Here is a 10,034-nt window from a genome sequence, read left to right as displayed (position 1 = left end):
ATGTAGCTTCATAGAAAAAAATATGAGTGTTCGCAACTGCTGTATAATAACCCCTATCTGAAAACATAGGGAAATGGTTAAAAACTATAGCTCATCCAGACTGTGGAATACAACTTAGCAATAAAAAAGAACACATAACTGATGCATGAAGCAACTTGGATGAATCCCAAGACAATTATGATAAGTGAAAAATGTCAATCCCGAAGGGTTGCATACTGTATAACTTACTTTACATAATATTCTCAAAATGATAAAATTATACAAATGGAACACAGATTAGTCATTCTCAGAGGTTAGGGACTGGGGTTGCAGTTACAAAACGGCAGCATGAAGGATCCGGGAAATGTTGGAACCTGTCCTAATCTTGACTGTAGTGGTGTTATACAGAAATACTCCCATGATAAAATCACACAGAACGGAATATAAAACACACACACAAACACACAGGCACCTACACAGGAGTACATGTAAAAGTGGTGAAATCTAAATTAGATTAATAATTATACAAATGTCCAATTCTTCATTATTGTATTAGAGCATAGTATTCTATTAGAACTGCAATCTGTTACCATCAGAGAAAACTGGGTGGAGAAGTGTACACGGGATCTCTCCATATTGTTTCTTGCCATTGTGTGTGAATCTACAACTATTTCAAAATAAAATGTTTAATTTTTAAAAAGAGATCAGATTGTAAATATTTGATACCTAAAAAGAAGCTTAAACCTTGGGCATTTATGGGTCAGAAGTGGGCTAAGAAGGCTGCCCAGCCTCCAGGGACAGCAAGAACCTCAACATCTATTTCAGATGTGATCAACAAGAATAAAGAAAAGAAAAGGAATCCCAGAGGGGGAGGCCAAGGTCCACAGAGCACCACAGAAAAGAGAAACAGCATCAAGGAGTGATATTAGCACCCAACGAAGGCACTCAAAGATACCTTCCCAGAAGAATTTCAATCTTGGTTGTGTCACCATCCTTACCCTTTTCTAACCTAGTGATTTATTGTGGTTGTACTGTACTTTTATGACATTGGATGTTGGTGCCAGGGAAAGATATGTCTTTTTAGTTCATGTCTGGATGGAGAAAAAACATATTTCAGCTTACAAGACTACCACGGGTCCCCCTCCTCCCCCATGAAAAGGCTGTGACAAGCCAACAAGAGATCCTGGACCGTGCATAGGGTTTTGGATTGTCTTCCTTGAGAGTGGAAGGAATAGATTGCCTACCACGTAGCTAAATTTTGGTGACCAGAAAGACAGACAGGGTAGTCCCTAGAGCCCCATCCTTTCTACAATAGGGTTGCATTTGTCTGTCTTTTTGAAATTGGTAACAACCATTGGCACTGTTTCATTTCCTGACATAAAATGGGAGGAAAAGTGACACCTGTGGAAGCATTTAAAGGGCAGCATCCAACACACCATACTTTCTTTTGTTTTGCTATTTCAACCTACACTGTTCCAAATGCTACAGGCTACACCAAGCCTCCATTTAGGAGTGAGAATGTTATGACATATGCACATGGCCAACCCTCGGTGGATTTGTATAATGAGTGACAAATAAAAATTTCTTGTTTAAAATGCTAAGATTTGGGAGTGCTTGTTACTACGGCACCAACTAGCCCATTCTGACTGATGTCATTTTCTTGAATTACACATGGTACCTCAGTTTACAAAAAATATTCTAATAGATAGCTATTGTGATGGTTCATATTGAGTGTCAACTTGATTGGACTGAAGAATGCAAAGTATTGTATCTGGGTGTGTCTGTGAGGATGTTGCCAAAGGACATTAACATTTGAGTCAGTGGACTGGGAGAGGCAGATCCACCCTCAATCTGGGTGGGCACCATCTAATCAGCTGCCAGCCCAGCTAGAATAAAGCAGCGAGAAGAAAGTGGAAGGCCTGGACTTGCTGAGTCTTCTGGGCTTCATCTTTCTCCTGTGCTGGATGCTTCATGCCCTCAAATATCAGACTTCAAATTCTTCAGCTTTTTGACTCTTGGACTTACACCAGTGGTTTGCCAGGAGATTTTGGGCCTTTGGCCACAGACTGAAGACTGCACTGTCAGCTTCCCTACTTTTGAGGTTTGGGGACTGGACTGATCTACCCCACTGGCTTCGTTGCTCCTCAACTTGCAGACAGCCTATCATGGGGACTTTACCTTGTGATCATGTCAGTCAATCCTCCTTAATAAACTCCCTTTCATATGTACATATATCCTGTTAATTCTGTTCCTCTAGAGAATCTTGACTAATACAGCTATCTTTTTTTTTCTGCCAAGAGTATTTCTATCATTTCTTTATTTAGGAAATCCCCATTGCAAGATCTGCATAAAAGAGAGCATACCTCTCTCTAAAAGAACCTGAAAAGGCTAAATGCTTACTTTACCAACTTTTCTCTCAGAGCCTAGACTTGACCAGTGAAATGGATCTGCCCAATACTCTGGATCCAGAGCTAGTAATCCAGGGACTGGGGAGAATCTACTGTGGTGGTAGTGATTATGGTGATGGCAAAATCCAGTTTTCTGCATGGGACCAACATTTGTAATGAGGCTGCAGTGCGGGGTTGCCATGTCCTCCTCCACTCAGCAGAGACAGCATCAGCGTCCTTACCACCCTAATGTCAAGGCTTGACAGAAGCTGTGCTCCTCACTGTTGTCCAGCCTCTCTTTTTCTCAGTTTCCTAAGCTGCATTCTACAGCCTTCTCAGAAATTCTGTGAATTACTCAACATTCTGTCAAGGAATCCCTCCAATATTTAAAACAGCTACTGATGGTATCTATTGCTGGCAATTAAGAGCTCTGACTGACACAGACTAATGCAGGCCTCATTTCCTGACATTAATAACACTGAGACAGTATGAATGATGCAAAACCCTCTTTAAATTCTGCATATTTCATTCTAAGCTGAACTACTCAAATGTAATTGTTTGACAAGAGAAAATTAAAAATCATCTCAAGATAACACCGAATGGCCATATGTCACAAACGTTCAAAACTCTCTTTTTTTTAAACTGGAGAAATTGCTTAAGGATAACTTTTCATGTGGCTTTAGGTAGGCTTGCCCAGTCTTGTAAACATACCCTAAGGGCCAGCTGAAAGGTAGCGTTTATGTTTTCAAAGCCACTACTATCTAACACTTGGAGAAAACATTCTTCCTATCTTTTTTTTTTTTTTTTTTTTTTTTTTGAGACAAGGAATACCTGAGAGGGAAGGGTTTGGACCACCCTAATCCATGTCTCTATGTTTTAGCATGAGGGGGCCAGCTTCAGTTGCTGATTCCAGTAGTATAAAAGCCAAGAATGTTTTTTCCATAAGCCCTTCTAGATGTAAATCACGATAGTTACTGTGACACATACTATGTCCCCTAGATGGTCACAGCAATATCTCCTATCCCACAAGTACTTCTAGAAGTTTGTCTCTCCCCAGTTGAGAAGTAGAATCTGTGGCCTCTTTTCTTGTTGTTTTTGTCATTGTTTGTTTGAGACAGGGTTTTGCTCTGTCTCCCAGGCTGGAGTACAATGATGCTATCATGGCTCACTGTAGCCTTCGTTTTCCAAGCTTAAGTGATCCTTCCATCTCAGTCTCTCAAGTAGCTGTGACCACAGGCTCATGCTACCTTTGGCCTCCCAAACTTCTGGGATTATAGGCCTGAGCCACCGTACTGGCTGATGTCCCCTTCTCTTAAACCTCTTACTGCATTCACTAGTTGAGTGACACTATGTGACTTCTGGGTTTGGGTCATAAAGGCCGAGCACTCTGACTTGCTTTTTTAGGGCTTGCTCTTTTAGGCCACGGCTGCCATGTTGTGAGGAATCCCAAGCCCCCCATGGAGAAGCCCACCTGGAAAAGAATCACAGCACTGAGTTGACAGGACACAATTCTGTGAGCTGAAAAGCATCTTGAGTGTGTGAGGACTGACCTGCCAGCCGGATGAGGGGCTGTGCTCAAGAGCCAAGCCATTGAAAGTGAAGCCCTGAGCAACTCTGAGATGCTCTCAAATTGTCTGCAAAGACCCAGCTCTTCTCAACTGTCAGCCTGACCATCTATTGTGTTCCTCAGGCATGAACCCTATTTTATCTGACCCTTTATTCACAAAGAAGCAAACTTACCTTAACATACCCAGCATGGCCATAGGGAGCATGTCGTGCTTACTGTCGCATGATCAGAACCTTGAGTTGCTGGGTCCCTGTCTCCTACTGTCCCCCAAGTTACATGGCTTTGAGTAAAAACACATAGCGTTGTCCTCTTAGACAACTCAAGAGGAAAAATGAAAGAATTCTATTAACTTAAAACCATAGATATATACACATATATATGTGTGTATACTATATATGTATAAAACTTTTGAAATTCAAAATAAAATCTTTTATTTTGAATTCCAAAAGAAAATACATTTGTAAAGATAGCAAGAGGAAGAAAATAAAATTAAGTAGCATGCTTTCCTTTAGAAACTTTACATTTTCTCTGATAGGGGTTTTTCTGAGGGAGAGGGGTTGTATAGTATTGAAGTTTAACAGGAGAAGCCATAAAACCACTCACTAAAGAAAAGATAAAGATGATGACCAAGAGAAGAACTTGGAATAATAGTAATACTGAATTGTACCATCTTTTAATCTCTTGCTGTCATTTATGTATTAATTCCACCAATATTTAGTAAGTATTTGCTATGTGCCAGGCACCTTACTGGGTAAAATTTCTGTTTTGGTGATAGGAGAACTTAGATATAATAGATATCTGTTAACTCTTACTGCTCTGTGTTAAATTTGCTGTGAATGTAGTTATTAAACCTAGGTCTTTTGTCTCACAGCTTTAGAGTTTATTTAGCCACAATGTCTTTACTTTAAAAGCCTACTGTTAAAATCAGTAGTTCCAATGCAACTTATCCATTGAGCAAATCATGTATATTCTTTCTTAAAACTCGGAAACAAAAATCTGGTGATCTACCCACCTAGTTACCTTCTCATGGAACATAAGACTATAAGACTCATGAAGAAGACTCTTGCTAAGAAGAAAGTCAAAATTGAAGTAATATGAATCAATTTCTGCTCAGAATGTAGGTTATGCCTGAGCAGCAGACGGGCAAAGTATTCCCAGGCTGCATCTGGGAATGGGGCCAGCTGGCTGAGATTAGAGTTCCAGTGGGCTTGGGGTCCAAAATAAATCAGAGGTCTGGATCCAGGAGGCAAGCAAGATGAGAAGAGGTTCTGTGGCCTTATACCAGAGGGAGAGATCAGTGTTAAGGTCAAGGAGTTTAAGGCCAGGAAATGTCCGCCTCTTCCCTAGAATATTTATTCTCTCTGTTGGTTGTGGAAGACCCTGGATCTTCAAAAGCAGATACAGTCTGTTACAGCTAAGAGACAACCAGAAATCCACAAATGGCCCAGTCCAGCTTAAAGCTAAGGTCAATCACTACTTAATATACTTAAAATAATTACAGAAAATAAGCAAAGGATTGTTGAATCTGGCATTTTCATTAAGTATTTTTAAAATAAAGTATTTATTAATCTTCAATGTAACCCTATGAAGTAGGCATTAATATTCCTGTTTTCCTTAGGAGAATTGAAGGTTTGGGGAGGCCAACCAGCTTACTGAAGATTACAAAACTAGTTCCCAGTGAGTGCCACAATTCAAGCCAATCCCCTCCACGTTCTAAAATCCTTTCTCTTAACTACAGGGCTGTATTAATATTTAGGAAATAATAGATTTGTAATAAAACCAGCATTGTGCTAAACTAGGTATCCAAATAATCAATGCTCAAAGACTTTCTTCTTTTTCCCGCCTATGGCTAATCTGGAATTTCCTTTTCTTTTTCAAACTCTCAACCAAGAGTTCAGTCTATTTACACTATTGTTACTTAATAGAAAATAAAGAAGGCCTGATGGAAATCTTATTGACAAAATAGTGCTGTCAGAAAGCACTCAGAAAGCCAGTGTCAATCAGGCTAGAAGTCCAGAACGTGTTGAATATGAATCTACAGTACCTGCTATCCGGTGTCCTATCTTTTCAGGCTAGGTCAGAACATTTTAGCCATCCATGCATACTTCAGTAGTTTAGATCTAGAGATACAGAGACCCAGGAAGTAGATGATCTACCAAGAAGACAAGTGGCTTTGGTGGGCATTGGTCATGTTAATGAAAATTTGGTACATATTAAACATTTATTTTAAAGTACACATGCTGAAAATTCACTGTAATAGTCTGTTTTCATGCTACTGATAAAGATATATGCAACTGGGAAGAAAAAAAGGTTTAATGGACTCACAGTTCCACATGGCTGGGGAGTCCTCATAATCACGGTGGAAGGTGAAAGGCACTTCTTACACGGCAGCAGCAAGAGGGAATGAGAGAGAAGCAAAAGTGGAAACCCCTTATAAACCCATCAGATCTCATGAGACTCATATACTACTATGAGAACAGTATGGGGGAAACCCCCTCCATGATTCAATTATCTCCTACTTGGTCCCTCCCACAACACATGGGAATTATGGGAGCTGCAATTCAAGATGAGATTTGGGTGGGGACACAGAGCCAAACCATATCATTCACTTTTATGAGATGCTCCCAAAGGGTTTTCATGAACTTCAGATTATTTTTCTACTGAATAATTACATCTAATACAAAAAGAAGAATCTTGGGTGTTAAGAAGAGAGAACATTCAAAAAAAGATTAGTTTTTAAAACCATTTTGGGCCAGTCACGGTGGCTCACACCTGTAATCCCAGCACTCTGGGAGGCCGAGGCAGGCAGATCACAGGTCAGGAGTTTCAAGACCAGCCTGACCAATATGGTGAAACCCCGTCTCTACTAAAAATACAAAAATTAGCCAGGCGGGGGGGGGGTCAATCGTATCCAGCACTTTGGGAGGCGAGGGGGGATCACGAGTCAGGATCGAGACATCTGCTAACACGTGAACCCGTCTCTACTAAAGATACAAAAATTAGCCGGCGTGGTGGCGGCCTGTAGTCCAGCTACTCCGGAGGCTGAGGCAGGAGAATGGAGTGAACCGGAGGCGGAGCTGCAGGAGCGAGATGGCCACTGCACTCCAGCTGGGTGACAGAGCGAGATCGTCAAAAAAAAAAAAAAAAAAAAAAAAAAAAAAAAAAAAAAAAAAAAATAGCCAGGCGTGGTGGCGTACATCTGTAGTCCCAGCTACTCAGGAGGCTGAGGCAGGAGAATCGCTTGAACCCAGGAGGTGGAGGTTGCAGTGAGCCAAGTTTGCACCACTGCACTCCAGCCTGGCCGACACAGCAAGACTTTGTCTCAAACAAACAAACAGAAAACCATTTTGACCATCCTATGACTGTTATGACTGCTAATGAACAAGGAAGAGTCAAGACCAAAGGTTTCTTTATCCTTATATCCTTAGAGCCAAGCACAGTATATATGGTACATAGTAGGCGTTTGACTGATGGCTATTAAATGAACCAGTAATTCTATGGGGCCCAAATGGTTCCAGTTCTTCCCTTTAATTCTGGACACCTTTATGAAAGTACCTCATCTAAGCAACTTAGTTAGCTGTTTCTATTTTAACTACCTAGACTGGACATATGCTTTTACAGAAATAAATAGAAAAATAGTTAATTCTGACACAGCCCTGATGTTCTTGGGAGACTGTTCTTTTGAACACTATTGTTTCTGCTACCATCGGGTTCCCAGACAGGGTAAATGTGCTGGAATCTGAACGATCACAGTGTGGAAAGGCATTCCCACTTAGCATGGTTCACCACGTCCCTGCCTTTCCCTGCCAGCTGAGCTGTTGATGAGACGCCTCCTGACAAGCTCAGATGAAGAGAAGAAACTCACTTTGGGAGGCAGCAAGGTAGTTCTTCCCCTCTGGAGAGTTTCCCTCCCTACCTTTTCCCTCACTCTTAATCAGTGCCACATGGGCAAAATACAACTTTTATTTCCCTTCCCTACCAAGGACACCAAGGGAAAGTAGTACAATTACATGACAGCATAAAAATTTTAACTTTATTTGCTCTTGACAGGTTGATAAACTTAAGACCTGCAACCCAAAGGCATACTGCAGGATCTGAAGCTTATAGTTTGGGTTTGAAAGTGCTGTTTTGCTGTGTTTTGCATCTTTGTCTCAACAGACAGGACACTTATTTGTCTGCCTCTATCATTTATTTGGCTATTGTTTAACTCTTTTTGCTTCCCATTTGTTGAAGGCAAGGACTCTTAACACATTTTCAAAATATACTACTAAGACTTACCCTTCTGCTTGATCTTAATAAAGATGCAAATGAACAATGCCTTTGAAAAATAATAAAAACCTAAAGGCAAAAGGAATCTGGCAAATAAATATTTGAGTATACTGTGACAATACCTCTGATATATAAAATTTGTCAGAAAAAAGAAACACTAAGATTTCATTAAGACTTAGGAGGTAAACTATTTTATAAATAGCTAATTAAATGGGTTTGTTCAGCCTTACCAGTTTTTTTTTTTTTTTTTTTTTTTTTTTGAAACGGAGTCTCGCTCTGTCACTCAGGCTGGAGTGCAGTGGTGCAATCTCAACTCACTGCAAGCTTCGCCTCCCAGGCTCATGCCATTCTCCTGCCTCAGCCGCCGGAGTAGCTGGGTCTACAGGCGCCTGCCACCACGCCCGGCTAATTTGTTGTATTTTTAGTAGAGATGGGGTTTCACCATGTTAGCCAGGATGGTCTCGATCTCCTGACCTTGTGATCTGCCCACCTCTGCCTCCCAAAGTGCTGGGGTTACAGGCATAAGCCATGGTGCCCGGCCCTTACTAGTTAATTTTAAACATTAAAAAATAACTAGCAAAATATTTTTAAAAGCTGAAGGTATCCTCTGCTGGTGAGCATCTGGAAAAGGGACTCTTGTAGGAATATAAATTGATACAAGGTTTTTTTTCTTTTTTTTTTTCTTTTTTTTTTTTGAGACAGAGTCTTGCTCTGTCGCCCAGGCTGGAGTGCAATGAAGCAATCTCGGCTCACTGCAAACTCGGCCTCCTGGGTTCAAGTGATTCTCCTGCCTCAGCCTCCCAAGTAGCTAGGACTACAGGTGCACACCACCACGCTCAGCTGATTTTTGTATTTTTAGTAGAGACTAGGTTTCACCATGTTGGCCAGGATGGTCTCCATCTCTTGACCCTGTGATCCCCCCCACCTTGGCCCCCCAAAGTGCTGGGATTACAGGCATGAGCCACCACACCCAGCCGATACAAGACTTGTGAAAAGCCATTTGTCAATATCAATAATATTTCCTGAAAATGTTCATACCAACTTAGTTCACTTATTAGGATCTTGACTAAGGGAATAATACTAAATGCAGAAAAAAGGTGCTATGAGAAAAATGCTGATTTCTGTGCTATAAAAAAATTGTGAACATTGAAAACATAGGCGATCTGAAATCAGAGGGCTAAGTACATGATGGCACAGGAACGACATGATTTATAATAATATGATAAAAGCTTTTGATGTGTTTTGAGTTAAATAAACTGTAACAGATTGTACAAACCACACACGAGACTGAGAGAATAAGAGACAGAGAGGGAGGGAGGGGCATCCTGTGACGATATGTTTGTGTTCATAGTGGTTTGTGTCTAGTTCCTTACTTTTACTATTTTGCTTTCACCAAGAAACATTATATATATATATATATATCTCAGCACAGATAGGTAGAATTTCTCTAGAGCTATTAAAGCTATCAGGGTAGAAGGAGGAAAGTAATGGTCTTCAGAACATAATTCATCATCCAGAATATTGTCTTTCTATAGAACACAAAACATAGGACAAGATGTATATCACAGTTCTTTCTGTGAATGTTTAAGTTGAAATAAGAAAACAAACAACAGAAAACAAAACAAAAAACAACAACAACAACAAAACCAAACCCACTCCCTACCTTCTCTTCTGCCCTAGCTTTGGATTTCATCAAGGGTCTACTTCATTTTTCAAGGACAGCGCTGTAATCAGGGCTAAGGGGTGGAGTGTATGAAATTGTTGGTTATTTACCAGAAGTCAACACTGAAAACACATCTGTGCCCTGAGACATTATGGGGCCTTTCAGACAG

The sequence above is a fragment of the Nomascus leucogenys genome, chromosome 6 (assembly GCF_006542625.1).
Source record: "Nomascus leucogenys isolate Asia chromosome 6, Asia_NLE_v1, whole genome shotgun sequence".
Taxonomy (NCBI): domain Eukaryota; kingdom Metazoa; phylum Chordata; class Mammalia; order Primates; family Hylobatidae; genus Nomascus; species Nomascus leucogenys.
The sequence above is the reverse complement of the archived record's forward strand: the minus strand, read 5'-3'. Positions refer to the sequence as shown.